General features: G+C 40.4%; 1 protein-coding gene across 11 annotated transcripts in view; it reads left to right on the top strand.

Moving 5' to 3' along the window:
• Window positions 1-25,794, top strand: part of ZMIZ1 (zinc finger MIZ-type containing 1) — a 347,370-nt gene that overhangs the window by 56,987 nt on the left and 264,589 nt on the right. For 10 of the 11 annotated variants that reach the window (XM_064430330.1, XM_064430321.1, XM_064430323.1 and 7 more), the window contains exon 2: window positions 2,325-2,445. The exons of the other annotated variant lie outside the window; for it this stretch is intronic. The gene's annotated coding sequence lies outside the window, so the exon portion shown is untranslated. The remainder of the gene's footprint in view (window positions 1-2,324; window positions 2,446-25,794) is intronic. 11 annotated transcript variants of the gene reach the window in all.

Genomic DNA, 25,794 nt, shown 5'->3' with positions numbered 1-25,794 from the left:
GCAAGTGATGTTGAGTCAAACCTATGTCTTTAAATGGTACTTGAGACAGATTTCTGTCTCCTTGAGAATCTTGTTTAAAAACTTTGGTTTTTTTCAGTAAGACTTCTTTTTTGCCACTTCTTGATTTTATGTTCGATTTGAAAATATGCTTTCTTCAAATCTTCCATGTCTGCTTTAAATTATTCCTCCTACTAGTAATAGGATGGAAGTGCAAAATTTTTAAGCACTTTGAATGTAACCAGTACTTCAATTCTTAACGGACTTTACTGGAGATCTGTGGTGGGGGGGGATTTCTAAGCAGGGAGAAAAATGCTGTCAAAAGCATTCTTTTGATTTGATAATGAAAAAGAAAAGCAAATGATTCATTTGATTTAGGGATACAAAAATCATGTATGTTTGAGGGGGTGATGCAAAATGCAAGAAAAAAAGAAATTGTAACTTGATCTGTGCTGAGCTGCTCACTAAGTATTGATTTGCACATAGCCTCAGGATGTACACGTGTCAGGAGCAATTCACTAAGGGTCATTTCTTCTCCCCCCTCCCCACACTTAGGGCTGTAGCACTGTTTCCTTTTTTTTTTTTTTAAAAAAAAAAATCCAGAAAACCAATCTGAGTTCTCCAGGTTTTGGCTTAAGTTGCTTTGCATCAATTAGTACAAGTTGGTGAAAGCTGACAGAAAGCAGAAATGCAACTGATGAGGGGTGTAAGACATTGAGAAAGTGAAATTAAACACGGTGGGAAGGTTTGCCTTGAGGCAGAGGGTTGAGGAGGCAGGTTTTTGAGTAGCTACATTTTTGTGTCAGGATCCATTCTTTCACATTGTCAAATTATTGCTGCGCCTATTTATGGGTGTGCATAACAAGGCAGAAGAGGTTTTGAATCACTGAGCTTGTTCTTTCTCTCCTTAGTGCACATTTTCTGTGTTGTCTTCTGTGGTCTTTATTTAGTTTTTCATTGTTTATTTACACTGCCACTTCATGAATTCTTTAAATCATTGCCTATCTAGAGGGGAATCTGGACAGAATTACTCTTGCAGCTTTAAGTCTTGCTGACAGGAGGAGAGAAAAAGAGAGCTTTTGTCCCCTAGAGAAATGCAGGAACTGTGGCCATTTAGAATTGGACAGACGTGGTGGCTTTGAGGGAGATGCTGTGGTAAAAGTGCTGCCTTTTATGTTGTATCCTATCTGCTGGGGCTCCTTATTTCAAATGTTTTCCAGGAGACTAAGATCTGTATGCTGTTAGCACATGGGTTAATTGTTGTTTTGAGGGGTGGCAGAAGTGTGTGTGGAAATGTAAGGTAGCACAGACTTTTTTTCCTTATTTTGAGAACTTGTGTTCAGATTTTCCATGAGAGAGAAAAGGATAGAGTTTTTCTGTACTAATATAAGCCAACAAAGTGTGATGGAGAACAGACTGGAGGTGCTTCCCTTTGCTCATTCCCTGTGGAAAACCTTGATTGCCATTTCCTCATAGATGTTAATGTCTTGCATTCACGCTTTAAAATAATTTTCCATTTGATTTTCCTGCCTTTCATCAGAGCCAGGTACTGGAGGTAGGGAGGGGCCCATTAAATCTGTGTCTGTAAGTTTCTTTAAAGTCATGTTAGGAGTAGGGCCGAGAGAGAGAGATGGTCTGAGGTGAGGAATTGTGGTTTTATGGAAGCTCGATTTTGAAGTGGTACCTTTAGTCAAAAGGTTTTTTAGATCCCTTTGCATTCATTCTGTTTTAAAAAAACCCACTCAAGTACTTCCTCTTGCTGTTACTGGAAAATTTGATATAGCTGGAATAGATTGTCTTAAGAAACAGAAGTTGTCTTAAAAAGAAACAGAACTTATGATTAATTGCAAATACCTCGTAATTGTAGGTATGATCCTCTCAGATCAGAGTACATAAGCACTTGAATGTCTGTGTATACCTGTATGTTCAGTATGCATGTTGGAATTTGCCTTTTGCCAACTATTTTGATAGTAAATGTGGCTCATTTGAATTTTTACAGAAGTGGGTGTGAGCTTGGCTGAAGCTTGTTTACTTAATAGGATAAGTGCTCGAGAATATTTTTGAATTGGACTTTAACCCGTTCTAGTATGGGTCTTTATCCGGGCATCTCTTTGCTGTTCTTAGTAGTGGTTGAGTTGACATTCAGTCTTTGTTTTGGTAAAGTAACAATGGAGAAAATACAGGACACCCTAAACTTGTATTTTGGAAGTGCAGAAGTAGTGGCACAGTACCTCTGCCAAGCAAGAGTTGTAGTCAGTAGCCTCTTCGAAAATCATGAAAGCTAATGCTTATTTCCTTTTTTCTACTTTTTTTTCTCCTCCCCTCAGGAAATACTGTTGTGCCGAGGAAGAAAACAGCTCTCTCTTCCCCCTTCTCCCCCCTCCCTTTCTTCTTGCCTGATTCAGAAGCTCCAGGAATGTGCTAATTGGCGGCGGCCTCTTCAGAAAGGTAAGGGGTAATTGTTATCTGCTTGTCAAGGTGTCTTGCCTGCTCTGCTCCTTCTGGAAGGGCAGGTGATGGCAGAAGAAGTTTGTCTACGTGGAGTTTTGCCAAACTTCTGGTTCATATGGGTTGCCCTTCTAACGCTGGAATGTAAACGGAAGCTTTGTGCACTTCTTGCTCTGCTACTAAGTGTAGGATACTGTCCCTTGAGAAAATCTAGATGAGATGTATTTTAAATGTTTGCAGAGGAAAAAAAAGTAAAACTGTTGTATTGCAGACTGATAAACTAAATCTTTGCCTGAATATCAGCTTGGATGGAAAGACAGAGAGGTCTGGAGAAGACAAGTTGAAGAATCATATCTCAAAGTGCTTCTTTTGTTATTATCACACATGTACATCTGATCGGGGAAATATACATTGGTTTAGTTGTTAAGTTGTTTTGGTTGGTTTTTTAAACCTGATGTCTTCTCTGGGGTCTGTCATGGTTTTGTGGCTGGTTGTATCCCTGACAGATAACACAGGAACTGTCTGGAAGCCCAACTCTAGTCCTGAATGGTGAAACACATGGCAAGTCTTTAACTATCTGGACTTTTTCCCAGTTTTGGACAGAAGTGCGAAATGTGGTGTGTGAGAGGAATTTAATTTTGTGGTGATAGGAAAATCCATGTCCATCTTTTCACTGCAAGGCATTCGGTTTGTGTCGGGGATATATAAAGTCCAAAAGCTAAGTGCTGATTCATAGAGCATCATGAGCTGCATGAGTAGACTCAAGTTTGTTGCTAGACAAATTACATACGTATTTTAATATTAAAGATTTGTATTTGCTTAGGAACTGTAGTGCTTTGAGATGTCATTTCCTTTTCCATCTTTGTGATAGATGTTAATGCTCTTTGTAGTGGAGGTAATATCTTCTGTCTAGACCTCAGCCATTCTGGTTCAGAATTGACATCTTAACTTAATCTAGCACTGAGAAGGGATTTATGCTGACTTGCTAGGTTCTGAATTGGAGAGGCCGGTGCATGATACTAGTTTTCCTCCTGGATTGCTCGATGGTGCTAGCATTTGTGAAAGGTTTTGAAAGACAGTGTGATGCAATAGTGTCTTAAATTGCCCCAGCAAGATTTATCAGAGTTGATTTGTCAGACCCTCACACTGACTAAGTACACTAATGTATCAAGGATAAGCTCCAGACAGGTAATGTGCCTTGGGATGTTCTTTTTCTTATTCTCCATCTCATTCTTGCTGCTGCAAAGGCAAGCTAAGTCTTTATTGAACAGCCACTACAAGCTGTCTGGCTACTTTCTGCAATAAAGCTAATGATCTAATGGGCAAATGTTTCTTGGGGACCTTCAGCTGAAGCAGAGACAAGGCGAAACATACAGACCAGCTAAAGGGTTCTCAAGGAGTTTGCAATTTCCCCAGGGCTCCTTCTGTGTAATTACCTGTCTCTCTCTTTGTCTCCTATCTTTTAATGCAGGAGGAGTGTCAGACTCAAGGCTGCTAATCTTCGTTACTATGGAAAAGCTGGTTACACTCCTCTTCGTGCACTTCAAAAATGGCAATTGTTGGTCCCCAGCTGGTTCCCTGAATCTAACTTAGAAATGGATGATAGCTTTCCTCCTTGGTGCCAGACTAAAGAATGCAGCTGCCTGTGCTGTTGCAGGCAGGCATTGCCTTCACCACTGATGCTGTGGCATGCTGAGAGGAGCCTGCAGGAGCTGCCTTGTGGCTTCTGAACCTGTTTTCTCCCAGACAAGCAAAGGCTCTAAAATTCCTTTGAAACACAAAATTTTGGGGCACGCTGACATGTGGTAGGCTTGGCTGAGCTGCACGTGTGGAGGAAAGATTCTGTAAGGATTCATAGCTCCAGCAGAGTTTTTGTACTCTTTCTGAATGCCTTCAAACGCCCTGGGTTGGGGGCTGAGGGAAGCTTTAGATCTCTTTTGCAGGATTGTGGGCATTGCTTCTTGTTATTGTCTCCCTCCCAGCATATATCATATGCAGTGGTGTGCAGTGGAATCAAGTGCCACTGCTCAGTTCAGTAGGATCAGCTGAGAGGCTGTGCACAGCCTACTGCTATTTCTCTCTGGCTGAACGCATCTGTTTGTCCCTCTTGCAGAGCACTGGAAATTTGGAGGGGAATCCCTGCCTGCTGCTCCCCTCCTTTTCCTGCACATGCTTCCTGAGTTGCAACAGATCATTCAGATGTCAGACAGATCATTCCTCTGAAGCTGTGACTTGGGAAGGGCTCCATCACAAAGGCCTTGTCTCTGTGTGCTCCTTTTCATCCTAGTGAGGAGAGGGAAACTGTCCATGTTGGACAGGGTCCCTTTTCAGCTGCTGCAGGCTTGCACGCCCAGCAAGTGTGTGCTGCTGAGTCCCTTTATGGTACCTTTGTAAAATATGCTTTAACTGTCTGTAAATGTACGGTATTTAAGCAGCAGAGTCTGTATTATCAAATGCAGTCGTGCAGACTGTAGTCGTCGTCGGGGTGAAAAGCTCTGGGGGGAGAGGCTGGATGTGACAGTGAAATTTGAGAACCAAAGCAAGAGGAAATTCTTGCCCATGTGTTGGGCTAGAGCAGGTTCAGTAGAGGTGGAGGATGGGGATCATATACTCCTTCTCAGTTTGGAAGTGTTGAAGGGGGCAGTCAGAAGGAGAGGGAGAGGCAGGGCAGGGACAAGGCGACAAAAGATCAGACTGTCCAGTGGGCCACGGTTTACTGTGTTTTGTTTTTTGCCTTTAATGCTGTGCCTTTCTCTGCCTGTTTCTTTTAACTAAATTTGAGCAAAGATAATTTTCAAGTTTTTTATTTGTTAAAAGAGGAACCCTACCTCCATTCAGATTTTTTCAGAAGATATATTTTGTATCAGTGCATCTAGAGTGACTATTTTGCACTGTTTTTTTAAAAGAACTTTTATTTTTGTCATCATTTCCCCATTTTCCTTTTTTATTTGTATCAACCTAAGCCATCTCCAAAAGAAAGGTGATACTGCTGCTAGCTAACATTTCAGGTGGGTGACACTGTGTGTTAAACACAATGTCTCTAATAACTTAGCTGTCAGTTGGAAGTTTGCCATAATTGTATTTTTCTTTTAATTTATAAATCAAGTTCACAGCTTTTGAGAATTAGTAGAGATTCCAGCAAGGTGTTTGTTTCAGGTCTTGGATTTTTTTTCTCCCTCAAATCCTTTGAGATCTTTGAGGTTAGTTTTTTTCATTCAGTAACTGTATTCAGTAAAATGATGTGCCTGTCAAAACTGTATTGCGCCTTAGGAGAGGATGACAGATTCTTCCAGAGTTCCCAATCTTAAAGCCTTAACCATCTCCCACTTTAAATCTGGACTTTGCCGCTGCTTAAGGTCTTTAAGTACTTCATTAACTTAACAATAAGCCTGCCCTCTCTTGCTTTTTAGTAAAACCTTTGATTTTTTCCTGGAGTTTCATTTCATGAATGTTACAGGTATTAATTCTTTATTCTGATATGGAAAAGACTTAAATCTCATAAACTTTATTGGAGAAGGAAAAATAACTTCCATCCCAGCAGTGCATTTTTCAGGTGATTTTTATGTTTAGAATCTGTTTACCATGTAGATTTAGAGAGCTAAATGCTTGTATTGTACCTCCAGAAAGATAGTTTTAGACATCTTTGGTGGTTTCAAGTGTACCCGAAGCAGAGAGTTCAGAGCTGAAATTAACTTGTTTGTAAATGTCTTTTTTTCAGAGACAAGGTCTCAAAAGCATTAAACAGAATGAAAATTTAGCATATCTAGGTACAGGGAAGATAGGTTAAAGCTGTAGTGAGAACCATGATTTCAGATTTTCTACCATTTTCAGTTGTCTGAGTCAGCCCTTTTCTGAGGGATGATGTCCACAGAGTCAGTGAGTAGAGTTTTAGGAAGATGAGGAGAGAACATTGCAAGGGCTTGTCTTGGGACATTTCTGTGTGTGGAGGACTAGAAGGTCCTGTCCTGTGGTGTGTACGCCCTGCCACGTACTGTGGCTGTGGCAATGACTGTTCATTGTCCCCCATTAAAACCTTCCAGTCCTTAGTGCTAGCAGAGTAACTCTGGGTTGCTTTGCTTTGCTCTGGTTTCAGCAGTTAGGGTCTGCCTGCCTCAGCTGTCCATAGTGCAGTGGGGTTTTGGACATTCTTTATGGTCATTGTGTCTCAGGTGTATAGACCTACTTCTGACTACAGAACGGAGTTTATTCTTTAGGAATAAGTCCTATGTGGAGTAGCATGTTCCCTTGTGCTGAAGCCTCTTCTCCTCCTCTCTTCCACCCCCCCGATGAACTGCAGTTGGATCATTGGTTGAGTCCTCTTTTCATCCACACCCAGGGATTGAAGGGATGCTTCTGGAGGCCAGGTGCCTGCTCACCATCATCTCTGGTGTGTAGGTATTGCCCTGAGCATTGAGGTGGTTTCCTGTGCTCTGGAGGGCTCCTGGGAGGAACTCTGGCTTGAGTGGATTGCAGTGACTGCTGCAGAGCCCTGGCACTGCCAACTGCCAGTCTGCAGGAAGGAGTTTCTGTGGGAGTGTGTTGTGCCAATCCGCAAGGAATGGCTGAGAGGAACAAAGTGTATCTCATAGGTATTAGTGTAGGTGGCAGGTTTTGTTGTTTTATGTTGGTTTATATTCCCTGTTAGTCCTTCAAAAAGAAAGCTGCGTGGCCCAAATCAGCTATAAAGTCCTTGTTGAAATTAGCAGTGAAAAAGACCTGGTTAATTATCACTTTTAAGGAAATAAGGCAACAGTCCTCTTCTGCTAGGGAATGACCCATCTGGTTGCATATTTCTCTATCTTTCAGGTACACAAAGATGCATCGTAATTCTTTATTATAAGGTTCAATAATTTGGCCGTTCATAAAAAAATAATAACAAACTCAAACCAGTAGAACTTTTCATTCCGAAACAAAATATTTTAAACTATGAATCCAAAATAATGAGTTGATATTTCAAAATCATGTTTTCCAGGGGTTTTTGTCTCTTCTACTCTGTTTGGCATACACATGTGGTGCTGTCTAGGGTATTGTGAGGACTGGGTACTACTTGCAGCCCAGGCTGTGGTAGCAGAAATTATTCATCCTGTTTCATCCCTTTTCGGCTTAGCCCACAGGAAGACTCCTGTTCAGTTAGCCCAGTCATTACAGTAGAGAGCTGCACTGATATCTTGCCAGCTGCAGGACAGAAGATATTTCATCTTGGAAGCCTTGCCATGAAGAAATTTTGTCCAGAAAATTCTGTGTAGATTTGAACTGGTCAGGTAAACTTACACTGGAAAGTGCTTTGTAGAATGTGTCCTAAAACATTTTTATCTGGTGCTGATGTCCTTAAAAGCCAGACGAAGTGCATCAGTGACTCATGGTCAGTTACTGCCCTGCTGTGTGATGAAAACCAGATCTTGCTTTGGTGCTTTCTTGCATATAGCCTTTCAGGCTGGATGGTGAATTTCAAGCTTATGCTTATAGTCTGCAGTTCATAGCCTAACCAAGGTATTCTCTTGAAAGAGATCTCTTAAATTGCTTGTAGCATAAATAGAAAGTTTCCAGTCACTTCATTACTATTCTAGTTACTATTCTTGATTAAACAGGAAATTAGATCTCAATGTTAGAATGACCCAGGAAGTTTTATTTCCCTTCTCCTCACCTTCTTTCCTTCCATTCCTCCGTCAAAATACGGATTTGTTGCAGTTTTAGGCCTAATGATTTTTCAGTCTTCTGGTGGGCATTGCTGTGAAAGAGTGGAAGCTTAACATTTTAAAGAAGGAAAAGGGAATGTGTGTGGCTTTGGGTTTTTTTGTTTATTTTTTAAAGTTTCCCAAATACATTTGGGTATTTCTGACAGTTCTAATAAAATCAGTTGATTAGACAAGAAGGTTAGGTATATGAAGCAAAGCACTGTTTTCCAGCAAAATGAGCAGCTAGGGTATATTTCAGTTTTCAGATGCTTGGCTAAATAATGGTGACATACGTTTTTTGCTGCTAGAAATTGAGATTTTGGCGGTCATATGCAACTGTGAAATCTGTAGGCATATACTGTAGCAGAAGCTGTCTTTATGCATATACAGCACATGGTATTTGGCTTCGGAGAAAGTTCTTCACTCTCTAAGAAAGTCAGGTTTTGATGGAACTGACTGCTGTTTGTGCATCACAGTTAAAAATGTTATTCTGGAAGGACAAGTAAGTTGTATGTATTAAAGGTATTGTTGTTTTACCCCTGTTCCCAGCAAAAAAGTTTATTTTCCTTTCTTTTTTCCAAGCTGTTTATTTCCAAGCTTGTGATCATAATTACAGTGAGAAGTAGATTACATACATCTGTATATTCCAGCAGGAAAACTGAGCCTCGGAAGAATTTTGGACTGCAGGACATTTCCTTACTCACCTCTGTCTTCAGTGTTTTGGTATTCCTAAAGGGTTCTGGGAATGTCAATCTGATGAGACACTGGGTGTGGGGAGGATGGGGGGAGTAAAAGGAAAAGGATGGAAGAAGTATGCAAGTGGTGGTTCACCAGTGTCACATTAATAGAATCCTCGAATCAAGTGCTCATTCATTTTAACTAGAGGCTAATTAATCAGAGTGAGTAGATAAAATGATAAGCTGCTTTTAATGAAGTGAAGCAGCTTTATTAGCAGTAAGCAAAACGCAAAATATTTGGTCTCTGGCACATGTGGTTTTCATGGGGACTGTGGTTTGCCACCAGCTCTGGATTGTGCTAGCCTTTTTCTTGCTGCACTCTGCAGGCTGTGCTGTCTGTGTGTTTCAGCATGTGGCCAATTCAGAATTCAGGAAATAGTCTAATCAGAAGCAGGTGTAACATTTTAAAACCAGAAGGAATGTTCCTTACAGATCTTTTTCTATGCCAGATTAGCATTTGCCAATTTTCAAACTTCGGATGCTGTTATTTTTCTTTGGAGATAGCAGGCTTTATGCTTCCAAGCAGACAAACAAAAAACTGTGGATTTACCAGAGTGCTGCTGTTTGAAAGGCAGCAATATGATACTGCTTGGTAACTGCTAACATAGCCTGAACCAATAAGTAATTATCCACCCATTTGCAACTTAAGAACAGAAACGTACCAGGCTGGTGCTGCTTGTGTGTATGGTTAAGTAGAGGGCCAAAGCCAGTGTGCCACGGTTCAAGTGGAGTATGCTCTTGTTTCAGATGGCTTTCTGCAGTGCATCTGTGCCATTGTGGTGTTCCCCAGTGTCTCTCTTGCAAAGCTGTAGGAGCCAGTCGATGGACTATGAAGTGCATGGCAGTGCAAGGCTATAATAGGAAATACATAAATGAGTCATAGATTAAGATAATGACGTAATTTACATTGGACTGAATTACATTAAGTGCCCACATTTAGGCTCGAAATGAACTTCACTTATGACTATGTATATCCATGTTGAAATAAGCCAAAATTAACAAATTATTCATTAAAGTCAGCTCACAGTAAACTTAGAAACTAGTGGTTCGATAAGGTTCCTGTAGTTATGTGAACTTGAGAAGTTGAGCTGGTAGGTGAATGTGATTTGCGAATAGGATGCTGGCAAGGAAATTGTCTTCCCCCACCAGCCTTTCCTTAAAAGACTCTGCTTCTCAGCGCCATTCAAGTGTAAATCCTTGTGCAACAAAGGGGAGGCTGGCAGCTCCACCGGTTCAGCAGTATAAGCGATCTCTCATGCTTCAGTTGAAAGGTTGAATCCCTGAAATGCAGAATGCTGCTATAGAGGGAAACTCTCAAAAGGCTGCTGAGAATGGCGGGGTGGGGGGGAGCACAGGGTTGGAAAGCTGTTGAGATCCTTGAAAGTGCAGTGACAATTTTTGTCTTTACTGTAAAATGACCTGGAGGCAGCTGGACAAAGGGAAAGGCTGCTGTTCAGGTGAGGTTGCCATCGCCACTCTAGGAGCTGGATTTTACTTGTTCGCCCCCTTAGGAGCACAGTATGCTGCTCTATTTGCCAGCACTGTATATGGTGCCAATATTTTGTCTACAGTGTGCAGTGAGTCCCTCTTAGTTTTCCTGTTTGGATTATTCTTTCTAACGGCTTTGTGTTGCAAGTCTCAAAGCTTTAGACTTTGTGACTTTTTGCTTTGCAAAACGGAGTATGAAATCGTGGATGTTGGGTTTTACACCGAAAGGATGAGGTTAATCTTGCACCTTCTGAAACCCTTGTAAATATTTGACTGGCTACTCGGCAACACAGCTGAACTGCCTGAGTTAATGCTTAATGTGAGAGTGGTCCTGAAGTGCATGGCTTTGGTGATGGGCCAAGGGTCACAGAGTGAGCAGTAGCTCCCCATGAAGACATCTGTGCTCCCTGTTCCTTATCTTCCAGGATTCCTCCCTTTCCCCCTCCACAGCCCCAGATCTGCAGGCAGGAGGAGATGAGATAGCTGAGTCCACTCCAGGCAGAGTCAGCTGGGTGTGTTCAGGTGGCAGTAAAATTGGTTTGGGCTGCCCTGCTGGCTTTCTGTGCCCTGGTGCTTTTGCTGATCCAGCAGCAATGTGGTAATAATCCCTGACTTCCAAGTGAGGGTGAGTCTATCACACTTTTCACAACTACATCTGGGTTTGGAAGAAGGTTTTTATGCACGTATAAATGGCACCAGCAGGCAGCTCGTAGTAACTGGTCACTGGGGAGGAGTAGCCTAGAGACCTGAGACAAATCTGAACCTGAGTATGTTAGAATTAAAATTGCAGGTCCTGATACCTGCCATGCCTTGATCATGTAAAAATCCCCTCTTATTGTGTTCTGAATGAAATGCTTTCTAGTGTTGGAAAGTTAGTACCAAGACTGTATGGGAAAATGTTTTCAGCTTTATGAACCAGATCAATGAAAATCCCCTTCTTGTTTTACGGGAACCAACCAGTGCAAGACAGCTTTTGCTTTTCTGATGTAAAGATTGATAATTCGTAAGGTTGTACCATATCAGTTCTTCCAGGTGGCAAGAACCTTAAATGTCAGTGCAAATGGAAGAAGATTCTTTCAGAGTACTTCAATATCACAACAGAGCCATAGCATCCTTTAAAAATAAATGCATTTTAAAACTGATTGTTTAGGTGTAATGACTGTTGCTGAGGATACCAGCTATCAGAGACATGTATTGTGTATTCCAGTAACTGTATAAAAAAGCAGCACTTGCCCACCTCCTGCACCATGAGACAGAAATAAGCAAAACTTTGTTTATTGAAAAACTAACTTGTTACATGCTGTTTAAAAAAACTGTGGCACTTTCTACAGCTGGGTGTTTTTAACTATTGTTGTCATAAGAAAAATTTGTTAATTTCTGGCAATAGTTTTTTGTTTTGTTTTGGGGGGTTGTTGTTTTGTTCAGTTTGTTTTTAGTTGGTGTTTTTTTGTTTGTTTTGGGTTTTTTCTTGGTATTGCTGTCTGGGTTTTAATATGCTGAGTAGCTTATATGCTCACTTAGAGTTTGGTAGACTCAATTTTCTAGTCTGCGTTTTTGTGGCAGAATCTTTGATTCCTGAAGATCAGTTTTGGAATACCCTATTTGACAAAAGTGTCTCGGGAGAAAATGAGTGTCCAAGAAAGAAGGCAGTAGTGTTGGAAAAAATCTGTTCATGCAGGTAAGGGGTTTTGACCTCAGACCAGGGACTCACTTGGGAAAGGTTCAATACATTTGACTCCAGTGCTCCTAATCCAAACAAGCCATATGGAGGAAGCTAGAAAAGATAAGGTTTGGGAAAACCTTTGCTATGTGGCTTGTGATCAGAGCACCTCAATCATAGTTCCTACACCTTCTTTTAAGATCATCTAGTGGGCAGACACCTGTGTAAGCCCTGAGCATGACCCCATCTGGCAGGTGTTAGTTTAGGTGTTTTTATAGCAGAATACAGTACTGGAAAAGAATATCATTCTTTACAACCCATTATCAGATGGGGCATTGAGATCTAGGCAGTGGTTCTTCTGAAGGACCGCAGCTTATCATGAGCTCAGCCTAGATTCGAGTGAAGTCTAGCATTAGCTTCCTGGAAGTGTTCAGCAGGTGCCTCTGTAAAGTAAGAGTCTGTTGGGCCACTACAAATGTCAGCCCTGTATGTCTAACTGAACACATCGATGCACAGAAAAGCAAAGTTATTTTCCTTCAGTTCCTTGGCAAGGGAACTACATAGCTGGGAATAGAATGCAGATTTCCTGATGTCCATTTCCCTCTTATAATTATCAAACGGCGCTGCTTTCTTCTTCATTGTAAACATGAATCGAGCCAAATGGCATGCACAATTACCTTTTTTTTCTGCAAAGCTGGGAGGAAGGAGAGAAGGAGGAGGGGACTGGAGATATAAAGGGGGAGGGGAGAGTCATTCAGGGACACTGTACCTGCTGGGGCACAATGTAATAACCGCTGGGGCAGCCTGGGCTGCAGATGCATTGTTATCTGCAGTCCCCAATCTGGGAGAGCTGCAAAAGGTTTAATGCAAATCTGAGACCTCTGCCATTGTGTGAGACAGATTAGGGCTCATTTGCATTCCTTCTCCTATAATAATTACCTAGCAAGGAGTGCCTGTTACCATTAGCTTCATTCTGTTTGCCTGTGATAACGCCATCAGCAATCTCTTCTCCATGGATTGTGGACACTGTGAGGAAGGGCAGTGGGCCAAAAAAATGATAGTAAAAGAAATCTGTTGGGAAAGTAGTAGAAAAATGTGAATACTGAAAAATTAAAATGCAGATAGTTTTAGTAATAGCCACTGAATACGGCTGGAGAAATACTGTGAGCTGAAGAGTAAAAGTCAATATTAATCCATAATATTGATGAGTGGTATGGTTTCAAATATCAGTTGAGAAAAGCTAGCACAGGATTTTAACTAAGCTTTATCTATGGTGCTTCAATAGTTTTGTTCAGTTTTCAGGATTGATTTAGATTGTTCTAAAAATAGTGCAACTAGAGATTGGTGTTACTGAGAGACAAATGTTAACAGTCTAAAACTGATGTGATGCATCAGAAATTCAGGTAGAATTCTGCAAACTTAGTGCTGCATTGGATCCTGGAACTGAAGCAAAGAAGGATTCCTGATTTAGAAATTAGGGCAGATATTTGGGGTTCTTTTACTGTAGGGTTGGTTTGTTTTTGAAACGGGAGGAGTTAAATAGCAGAAAAGGAATGCTACTAAACATGGGAGAGTGAGTGTGCTAAAATCAGCTTGTTCCCACTACACATTTATTACATATAGAAGGAACATGAAATCCTTTTGAGCAACATTTGCTGTTCTTGCCACTCATTCTCCTTTCCCTGGTTTTTACCCTTTGCACTGATGAAGAAGCTGCTGGAGTCACCCCACCAGAGGCAGAGAGCCCTGAAATTCCCTGTTCAGCTTTGGTTCCTTGCCTTGAATCCCCAGCCATGCATAGACAGCAGAGTGCAGCTGCTGGCGATGCAGCCCAGGACCCATCTCAGCCTGGCTGTGTGTCACCACAGAAGATCTTCTTTGGATGCTCCTAGTGCAGGGTGTAGGGGGAACTCTGGAAGAAGATAACATGCCAGATTTCTACATGCACATCAGCATCAGGGAGCGAGCAGGGTGTGCCCAGCTGCCTCTGGTTTGCTACAGATTTCCCTGTTTTGGTTCAAGCTTTCCCCTGCCAGAATTCTCAGTGAAGTCATTCCATCTTTCACAGTGGAGGGGTGGTGAAGCAGGAAGACAAATCAACGCAGCTCTGGCTTTAATCTGCCAAACAGCCACCTTACATGTATTTAAAGAGATGTAAGCTGATTTCTGATCTGCAGCATACTATCAAAATGATGAGTCTCATAGTTGCCTTGTTTGGTGTGCCTTTATTTTTGCAAGTGATATTTTGAGGGCATGCTGCCACATTCACCTTGTCATCAGTGTGGAAGCAGTAGAATGCCCAGGATACTGCCTGAAAAGTTGGCTGTGGTTCTGAGGGGAGAGAGCGGGGGGGGGGGGGGGGAGTTGCAAGGAGCTTTTCTGTAGGTGACCTGTTGGGCAGTGAGTGAACTGCCAGGAGAAAACCTCAGTTGCTGCGACTGGCATCATTTCTGGCTGTTCAGGATTTGGGTGGGTACTGTGTTCACATAGGTCTGAAGAGGTTAGAGATCCTTATACATGAGCATCCTTAGTTTTCCAAAGTTTTCATCGTGCCTTCAGTTTCATTTTCTTAAACTGTGGTAGCAAGAAAAGCATTTTGACAACACTTAATATGAAGGTACATGGATAGGGCTAAGTGCTGCCTTCAATGGTAGCACTAGATATTTAGTGTTAACCACAAGTTATATTGATGTAAAGGATTGGAGGGAATGGCAGAGGACTGGAATGTTCCTATTTCTTAAGTCTATTTTTTTCTCTTCATGTTTTTACTGCTATAATAATGTTAAAAATCACAAACTTGACAGTTACACAAACAAAATGAAACTTTAAAAGAGAAGTTTAAAAAAATACTTTTAAAGCACCTGTTTCTTAAACCAAATGAATACTTTTAATTCTAAATGCAAACTAAAGGATACAACAGTATTTTATTGAAGAGCAGCAGCATAAATCTTTCGTTCCTCTTCAGACCTTTTTCTAGGAGGAGGACATACAATTTGGTGCATAGCTTGTTCTATATATATATCATTTACGAGTTGTGCCATCATTCCATTGGAATAAAACTGCAGTTGATATAATTGGAAAGGTCCTAGTGTATGTAGTGTGTGGGGAAGGACAAGGAAGTTTTAAAGTGTATGGAGAATAATGATTATGTACATCTAAATGTAAGCTAAAACAGAGTAACATATGTTACTGTGTGAGTAATTGGAGATAATAAAAAAATCTGACTACTTAGATGCTGCAGTATATGGGAAATTTTATGGTTATATGTATATACACACAATCTGAAACTTAAAAAATAATGTAAAGATAACATAGCTTCTTACAAGGCTTGTATTATTTCTGCAAATTATTCTTCTCCTATGGCCCTTCTTTAATAATTATTTTAGTCCAGTCACCATATTTATTTTCAGACTTCTATTTTGATTCTGTTGCAATGCATTCCAAGTAATTTGTGTACTTAGTAGATAGCTTTTCTTCTTTCACCCACCATGTGCATGGGTATTTTACTCATCCCAAGGCCTCTGTGATCTGGAAGAGGTGCATCAGAAATGAGTTTTTGAATCCCCTTCCTTATCTGAAAAGTTGAACTTGGGCTTTAAAGCGCTGTGTTAAAGACCTGTAAAGGCATGTGAACAGCTGAGATTTTGTTGGATGAAATGTCACCATAAGTGAAGAGGTGCTGAAAGCTCTGTCCCAGCACAGTGGCGCTGGGACTGTTGTTGCTTATCCTCCCTAATGGGAGGCAGTGGCCTGTCACACCCAGGAGCAAGGAGGTGTTCATTTGCTCAGACTCAGGTACACAACCTAAGCTATACAAGCTGGTCTGAGTTGTTTTTCAGTACTGCTGCACCTGAAGGTAAATTTAAGCTGCCCTTATTGTTTTGTTGAAATGCATGTCGGGTGCTGTGTCCCTCAACAGAAGTTCAAATACCCGTTTGGAGAAAGGCTAAAGTTGTGTGCAGATAAGCCACTCTAGGAAACAGGCATCCCAGCTTGGCATTTGAGAGCAATGCCTTTCCTAAAGAGTCATTGGAAAGAGGAGAAGAAAAAAGTGTGGGGGGGCTTGTTTGTGCCCCTCACTGCATTAGCAAACGAAGGACCCACAGATTGTCAATATGTTAAACTGACCATCACACATAAATGAATCAAATGAACAACTGGTTATGCTCTGGTATCTTTAGGCTGTCTGAGAATGATCATCAGGCAATCCTTTCTGATGTAACAGAGTCAAGATATGGACTGCTTTACAGAAAATGAAAGAGAGGTTACTTTTCTAGCTCAGCAGTAGCAAGGGTGCACAGCTCCCTGCTCTACTTTCATGTCTCACCATGCCTCCTTCCTCTCTCTCCCTCTCCAGCCGGTTTAATAGCAATGAGGTTACTAGCTGAAGAACTGGCTTTGCTGACTTTTACCTAACAAAAAGGTTTCACAAGCTTTACGCTATATAGCATAGTGATACTTTTCTTAAATACTTGAAGAAAATGTGCCCACAGAGAGCAGAGATATCCATGAAAACATACTTAAACATACGTTTATGAAGTAATGTGGATAACTAAACTTTTATATAAGCATAACTATACACCCACACAACTTACAAGACTAGACTTATTTTCAGCTGCCTTATTATCAAAATTACAATTTATATAACATAAATTATGTGAGCCAAAGGAATTTATGAAGCAGAATTCTGGAATTGGTTTAACTCTCTTGATTCTGCAGAATGTTTCCACCTTAGTAACTGCAATACCTTTTTTTTTTGGGGGTGGAAGGGGAACAGGAGAATTGGGATTAAAATGTTTTATGAAAAGGGCTGGATATTTGAAACATTGCAGAATAGCTGTGTTTTAATATTTTTTGGAAGGCTAATGGCAAAATATTTCTTTTAGACTAACTCCAGTACAATACAACTCCAGACTGCTGGGTAGCTGCAGTCTACACAGCAAGTTAAGAAGAGAAAACAAAGAATTTGCACACTTCTGTCCAGTGACACCCAAACTACTGTACAGAGACAAAATCTGGGTACCCAAAGCAAAGCAGCAGTGTCCTAGGCACAGGGCTCTGCCCAAGGTAATCAGCTTTCCTGAGTTAAAAGTCTGTTTTCTGGGTGGAGCACCATGCAGATTTGCCCAAAGACTGCAAACATTAATCTCTTCATGTGGTTTTGTGAACTTAGGTTTATTTCTTAATTTGTGTACAACCCTGTTGGGTAAAAACATGGTGTTGCTGCAGAGAGCTAATGCACGTGGGTGTACATGTTCTTGGCTCAGCCTCCTTGAGCAGGACTGACACACAGGAGTTGGGACTTGTGGGATGTTTTTCTCAAACAAACCCTCATCCTCTTTGGACTAGCTACAATAGAAGGTTTTTCAATTTAATTTTTTTTAATTTCCCTCCCCTGCTAATTTAACTAAGGAATTTGTTTTCAGTCCTTGTGACTGGAGTGTGGCTTTGGTCACAGGTCATAATCTTAAATTTGGATGGGTTACAACTCCAACTAAATAAAATATGCCATCTTCCCTTGTTCCATCAGTGTGAAGTTAGCTGGGCATTTGAGTAGAAAGGAGTTCACCATTATAAAAGCAGGCAGTCGGGGGAGAATGAGGAAGCTGAGCACAAGCCTGCAAGCACAGCTTGTGTACATATTTGTTGAAAGCTAATTGGCAACGCAGTTGCCTTTCAGAGTTGTTCTTTCACCTATCAGTAGAGCACAACTCTGGTACTTAATGTACTGTAGATTACGTAAACGCTACCCTGAAATATTTGTACAGGCAATTAACTCTTGTTTTTATACTACTCTTGAGTTACAAATGGAAGCCTGCTGTAGAGCTTGGAATATTTATGCTATGAGAGATATTCCATAATTAGATTAAATAACGCTTTCAGCAAACTGGCTAGCATTAAGATGAGAAAAAAACAGGATATTGGCTATCCTGTAAGGAGCTGATGGTCTTTTAAAATTCGGTATCCAAGAAATACAGATGCTGTGTGTGTATCACATTGAGGAGGAGCAGCAGTATTAACAAGGGTTTTGTATAAAGCAAATGTATCTGCTTTTGGTTATTATATTTGAAGACTGTACATGGTTGTATCACTAACACTGGTCTGTGTTTTTTCGTGGCAAAACATTGAGTGACTTGAAGCATATGTACTAGTGTGGTGTCACAGTTACCAGAACATCATCATCATCTAATGTGTCTGGGTGGCTCTAAGAATACTTACGTAGATGCATATTTATTTTTCTTCCTCTTGCTCTTTTCAAACTTATCTTACAAACATTTTGTCCCTGATGAAATTAAGTCATAGCTCTGCAATTTGAGCTGGATAATGAATCTATTAAAATGCAACCAATTGGTAACAACAGTCTCAAAGCCAGACCTCCGTCCTCTAGAGTTTATTCACAAGCACTTGACCTAATATGACCCTGAATATGAATAAAACGTTAAGGGATTTTATTGCAGTTCATAGTGTGACTTGCTGCTCTGATAATAAAACAACATTCAGAACCTCAATGGCTGCAGCATTCTCGTGCTCAACGTGTGCTTGTGCTGACAGAGGTGTAGGTAACGTGTTCCCCAGTGAAGTCAAGCGACTGCTTAAAGGAGTTCTTTAGTGTTTTACATAGAATCAAATAGTCTAAAAGGGTGGAAAATAGAACTGATAGAATCAAAAGCCTTCATATATTTCATCTATGAAGACATCACAATAAGACCAGGTTGTAGTTGATTTAAAAAAACAGCTCCTTGAGAAAGGAGAAAATGTATTTTATTGTATATTAGTGCAAAAGTGTTATTACTAATACTGACACACGCATTGTCTGTGTACTGAGGCTGGGTTTTTTGTGGATGAGAACAGCTAAACTTGACTGGCACTTCAGTTATGAAGTCAAAAGCCCATTTGCAGGTTTTGGATTTGTTCTCTAAATGGTCCAAATTGATTGCTTCTGTGTTCAGGTATTCATCTGTTTTCTTTTGCATTTCTTTTTCCTCCTCCATTCATTTTTCCTCTCTCTCCCAGACAGAGAATTCTTTATGCAGGAAATATTAAGCAATTTAACTGAGACTTTTCTCAATCATTTGTGAATTGTTATAATCGGTTTTACTTGCCCAGTTCAGTAGCAAAACTGAGCTCCTCCAGCTTTTTCCAACTCTCTCACACACATGGAGATGAGCTGTTTGCAGGGAAGAGGTAAGTGTGTGAAATGGTTCTTGAAATGTCTGATGTCGTCCACAGCCACTCTTCCCTATGTGACAGAAGATGTGAATGGTAAATATGGCTGGAACCAGAAGGCTGCTGCAATTGTTGATGATTTTCAGTAGTGTCTACAAGTTTCTCTTGGATTCCTTTAAAGTCCCCTGTGGCTATAGGAAATTAAAGATGTTTGAAGCATTACCTACTTGCCAGATGAAAAGAGAAGGGAACTGTTGTAATGCCTCTATCCAGTTGCTGTCTCCTTTCGGGGACTACAGTTGTTCAATAAAGTAATCTTAGCAAAAATGAGAAATAAGTCACCTTAAGAAACAATTTTAGTTTGATGTTTCTCCGCTTTAGAAATTTAAAACTAGTACTTAGTGTAGAAATGAGGGATTTCTGTTTAATTGTCAGGACAAGATTTGTAGGTAGGGGGGTTTTAAATAGGTCAGACAGTGCAGTTGGAAAAGTAATTTTTTGTGGATGTGAACATTTCTTCAGAGTTACATTTAATGTTTTGATGGAGCAATTAAGTGTCATTCATTTCAGGCTGACAGTCTAACCTGCCTCCGATTTCTTAATCCAAGGTCAGGAGTCATTGGTTGTTAATGAGTGTTGCAATGTGTGAAAAGACCAGGTAGTTTGTAATCTGATCTTCATGACTAACTAGAAATGAGGTACAACACTGAAAGAAATTGAAGCCTGTTGACAAAAACTATTTTTTATTAAACAAATGCAGTTGGACTGTAGTGGGAAATATGGCATTTTTAATGTGTATTTTAATTTGATGTATTATTTAATCATGGCTGCTTCTGAAGCTGATGGCTGTTGCTGCAGCTCTGGTTCTTCCTTTCTATAGTATGCCTGTCCTTTCCTGGGGAGGTGGCACTCCCTACTCGAGTTTCAGGGTTTTTTCCTAGCCTCTTTGCTAGTGTGTTAGAGGCTTGGTGAGCTACCATTATTTGGACTCATAAGACAAATTATATAAATTGATGTGAATCTGCTGGAACTCTGGTAGTTTACAGTGGCTGTGAATCAGACCTGTACTTTGATTTGTGCTTTCCTTCAGTAGATTATACTGATTCTGAGTCTAGGGAAACTTTTGCTGGTTTTCATAATGACTGTAGGTAGGACTTAGTACAGTTTGGTGTGGTATTAATTCAAGCACTAAGGCAAATTACGGTAGCAAGCAATCTTGCAAACTTCTCACTGCCTGGCTTCCTCTGTCACCGGTGTCAGTGATTCTCATTCTCTCATTTCCTGTGCTTGTCACAAACCATTTGAGCAAGCAGTGAAGCCTATGAGGAGTACTGGCTGGCGAGAGAAAATAAAAAGGACAAATAATTCTTGGTGGTAGGTTTTGACCCACACTTCTAACAAAGTGGTTGCAATAGTCTAAACAGTATCCATGGCAAGACCTGCATGTTTTATGCCCATTTATTGTGCTATCACTGTGCTAAGGGACTTAGTTGTAATAATTAGTAGACTTTAGGTCAGAGACAATATGTTAATTATTCTTCTAGTTCTTCACAGACTATAACTTCCACTAAGCCATAGGAGTTGGCTGAATTAATGTTTTTGAAGCTGTGAATGCATTGTTGTGCGGATTTTCTTACTAATAATTTTGTTATACATACCTAGAGTGAATTGTTAAAAGTTGTACCTGGAAAAAAAAAAAAGGTTTTTCTTCTTTTTTTCTATGAGTATAAAATATCTAAAGCTTGGAAGTCTGTGTGTCTGACTTCAAGTATGGTGGATTTCAAAATCAGGTATGCTGTAGGGCTCTGTCACCCTTCCCTTTTCTCCACCCCCACATCCAGAGAAAGAAGTAACCTAGTATCTGAAGAATGCAAGTTATGCAGATGTTCAAAAGGCCAAATAAAACAAATAGATGGGCTGCAGCTGCTAGAGCAGCAAAAAGCACAGAACACTGGCTGCTGTGATGAGAATACTGCATTTCAGCAGGCCTCTAGCTTTTGCTGTTTGAGGAAAATAGCATGGTATATTAATTTAACTAGTTTTTAATCTTATTTTGATTGTTAGTTGTGATTACTTTCATAATTGTTGATTTCAGACCTCTAGATTTAGTTAATGAGGGAACAGAAGAATAAGAAGTGATAATGTCCTTTCATAGAAAAGAAAAAGGGAGTCCCACAGTATTACAAGATTTGTTGTTAATCTTTTAGTGAGAAATTACAGACTTTCTTGAAGGTAAATTGGCCCTATACAATGTTCCAATATGTCTTCTAATATCCTGAGATTACAGTGGGAGGCCAGAAAGTGCTGTACATTAAAAGACAACTTTCCATCAGAAAGTTGCACGTTGAGGGAGCTGAAGGTTCACTGACCATTATACTCTTCCCAACTGAATGTCATCTGGAGATTAAAAAAGGGTCAAAACCTGATGATAGACTTGTATGGGACCAAGACACTTTTCAGACTGAGTAAATCATTGACATGCAGATTAAAAAATCTGTTCAGCAGTTGATCTGCTATTTTAGGGCATTCCTAAGCAACACGATGGTGTGCCATAGAGAGATGCCCAAGCAAATACTACCCTCCTCTGGTACATTCACATAGCACAACCTTTTGCAGAAATATTTGTATTGTTCTGGGAGTAGCATGGGCATGTCGGAGCAGTGTAACCATACACTTGAGGTCTGCAGGAGGAGAACTTGGCTCTTGCCAGCATTTGGTGTTACTACTTCAGTTCTTACAGCATGGATAAACACACTTCCTAAAGGGTTACTGTGTATGAACCTGGGCATCTTACTCTTTGTTCATATGTTTTTAGAATGATATAGTGAACAGCAAGTAAGATGTGTCTTTGTCCTGAGCCTTTGTAATCTGGTCCTACTGAACTGTTGGTTTCAACTATGAAATCACATAGACTTTGCCACCTACCTGTCTCCTGGTCTAGGGGTCCTGTTCAGGATTTTCCCTTTCCTTTATGCTGCAAAATCCAGTCTGACAATAGTTTGACTTCTGAAATAAAGACAAGGTCATGATTTCAAGCATTTGAGGTAATATTTTGTGCTTTTTACATACCTGTGTGGCTAGTATCTCAGCCAAAAGAATTCCAGCCACTGTGCATTTGGCAATTTGGTTCTAGGACCAAGCTAGATGGCTCGGTTTTATCTTTTTGCTAGGGTAACCAAGAGGACACTGACTTACCCAGAGCTCAGAGCTGGGTATGCCTAGACCTTTTCCAATGGTGAACTACTCCAAAAAAAATAAAAGCTTTTAATTTCTGAAAGAAAGAGTTCATTTTAATTAGTACTGGAATAGTTGCGTTTTTAAATAGAAAAAATAAATACAAAGCATGTTAAATTAAAAAAGTGAAAATAAGAGTTTGAGCAACTTGCTCTTTTCTGCTCTGTTTCTGCAGGTGGCTCTTAACCTGAGAGCAGATTTTATCCAACTCAGTGGATTTCTGAGTTGCCTAAAACTCTTTGTAGTCTTTTCTGTCCCTGAGAAACTCCTTCCATTTTCTCTGAGGCTCAGTTTGGTTTGCACTCTGTTCCTCATTACAGTCTGTTCTTGAGCTGTGGGCACCAAGCTGCTTGCTATAACTTCTACCTGCAGCACACACAGTATTTAAACCTTCATAACTATGCTTAAATGTTCTCCATGGGAATAAATAGTCTTCTTTAAAAGGGTCCACTAATCCAGTCACTTCTGAAAGAAATGTAATGTGTAACACAGAAATTAAATACTATATTGCATGTCTGTAGCTTCTTTTGTTCCTGAATTTTGTGATCAAAAATTCTATATGATACATTGTGTGTTTATAGATACGTTTATATATTATGTGCTTTTACCAATGAATATGGTCTTCAGAGAACAAAAATTCCTCTGTTATGAAGAAATGTACCACAGTATGATTGTTTCAACAGGCCACTGATACCTGCTTGCAAATACATAATTCTTCTCACTAGAGTATAATTAATGTTTAAGAAGAAATTAGCAATGGGACGTAACAGAACACTTCTGCCCACTTAAAATGGTGTTGAGTCATACCATTAAGGCTTTTAACTTGCTTATTTGCATTGCAAACTTGTTATGAAGTCTATCATTTTCTCTCGTGGAAGTGTCTCTTGGGGAAATTGAACTCTCTCCTTCACTTGATGACATTTGCACAATAGGTTCCTGATGTTTGAGGAGTGGTGGGCACGATCTTTGAGCTCTACTAGTGTGGTAATAGGAGGAAAAGAATTATGGTGAAGACATTTCTGCCATGTGATATCTAGTCTTCTGGTTGTATTTTGTGATTTTTCTCTAGGAATAAGTACAAATTGACCCAGAATGGAGGGCAGCTAAGCAGACTGAAAGCAAAGCAAACCATTATGGTAGGTTTGGTCACTTTGTTCCTGAAATGTGTTCCGATTCTCCTTAATTAATGGTAGTGGAGACAAAACTTGTCTCATAAGGTCATTTAATCTAATGAAAGTGGATGGGGTTTGTGTGTTTTGGTCTTCTAAAAAGACTTTGGGTAACTGATAACTGACATTATTTAATAGCTATACAGTATCTTATTATGTAGTAAAGTTTCTACTGGTTCAGGTTAGGATTTGCGGAGATTTAGTAATACAGCTAGCGGAAGAGTAAAATGGATGTGTGATTCTTGTGTGATGTTGTTGTGAGGGTTTTTGTACCTGTAATTGCACATGTGTCTGGACTTGTACTTGGTTGTTCCTGTGAGTCAGGTAGATGCCATTCGGATGCACACTGTATCTGTTAATCAGGTGCAGCACTGTGGTGTGAGTGTGTACTGCTTCCAAATGCTGGAACATGTGTGTGTCTTACTTGGTGTCTGCTGTTTGATGTCACTGCAGGTACTAAACATGGAGTTCTGGTGTGTATGTGCCATTTCCCTCAAAGAGCTGAGTACTTTCTGTAAGAACAGGCTGCAGCTCCAGGAGCTTCCAAAGACAAGATGCTCTTGTAGTTCTTTCATTACCAGTGGTATTACAGCAGTGACTAATCTTCACTGGGGAATGGACCCCCATCTTGCTCATTCAAAGCAACAGACAATCTATGCCCCAAAACTTCAGCATTTGAGTCAGCAGTTGTGAGTCCCTGGTTTTCCTTCCACAAGACACATAATTTGTCTCAAATCATGTTGAAATGTTAAGTGTCAAGGACAGAAAACAGCTCTCAATTCCTGCTGCAGTGCTTTGTCTGTTATGTGGTGCACCTGCTGAACTGACCAAGGCACTTGATTCAGGGTGGACTTATTTTGGTGCAAGCTACATAACTATTAGTTGTGAGTTAAAATGACAGCCAGCTTTTTTGTTTCTCATTATGGCTTTCTCTTTTCCATATTCATGTTAGACTTTCCATATTTAGTGTTTGAGATTTTATGGAAATACAGATAGTCAAGTGCTACACTTGTGAGGAGGTGAAATGAGGACAAAACACAGGGGACAGATCAGAATCTTTAATCTTTGCTGCTGCATGTAATTTATAAAATGTATTAGTCTGGTTTCATTCATTTACTGAACTATTTCTCACTCCGCATCTCCGCTGTTTTTCTTTCATTTGAACTGGTTCAAAGCTTTTGTTCAATAAGGAAGACTCAGCTTTGAAAAATGGTTTAGCCCTCACACCTTTTTGTCTTAGTTCTTGAGTGTCTGCCCCCTGAAGTTGTGGGGGAGGTTAAGTAGTGGTGTTAGAGTTACACAAATCAATTTCATTGCAGAGCTTTCCCTGTCATAATGATCAGTTTGCAGCACAAATCTCATTGATTTTTCACAGCCCTGTGGAAAAAAACCAAACCCCAGAGTTGATGAATACAGCTGGGAGAGACACAGGAGACACTAATTTTGTGATTGGTGGGAGTAGCTGTGGCTGTTCCCACCTTCCTTTCTGGGTTCTGTAAACCTTTTCCATTAAGCCTGGCCCAGGAGAAGCCTGGGAATTCAGTGTGGTAGACTGTGACCTCTTGAGAGGACGGAGAAAGAGCAGAACTCACATCCACAAGTGATGGAGGGAATAATCTTGCTGGGGTCAGTGGTGCCCCTTCAGCCAGGGCTGCCTGCTCCCCTGCTCACGGCCTCATCCCACCACTCACCTTCTCTAAACATGCTCAGAATAATTGGTGCATCACATTGCCTTCTCTTTTTTGTCTTCTTCCTTTTTTCTGATATTTTTCTTTTAATTTTTTAATCTCCTTTGTCCCCAGCTACAGATTTTTATAACTCTTTCCAGGGGCAGAAGGGTGGAAAGGAACTAAAGGTTTTTCAAAAAGACAAAGAAGTCAACGTGGTGCTGAAAAAGTAAGAATTCTCTCCATGGTGGTATGGAAATTGTACTTCATATTCAAGCTGTCTGCTTTTTTTTTTTTACAATCTGAGTCTGGCAGAGTATTGTCCCAGTACTGACCCCTTTTCATCTGCTATTATGCAAGGTATATTTAAATAGCTGGGCTGTAAATCTCGTTCTGGAAAACTTCCCACCTCGCCTGCCATTCCCCTTGCTACTACTATTCTTGTTTAGCCAATGTGGAGAGTTGCTGCAGCACTCGTGGGGCAGCCGTGTGCCTTCTGGCAGCAGCCTGGGCTGCTTTTGGCCATTTCTTTGTCTACGATCAATTATCTAT

This window comes from Passer domesticus, chromosome 8 (genome assembly GCF_036417665.1).
Source record: "Passer domesticus isolate bPasDom1 chromosome 8, bPasDom1.hap1, whole genome shotgun sequence".
NCBI lineage: Eukaryota > Metazoa > Chordata > Aves > Passeriformes > Passeridae > Passer > Passer domesticus.
The sequence above is the reverse complement of the archived record's forward strand: the minus strand, read 5'-3'. Positions and strand labels throughout refer to the sequence as shown.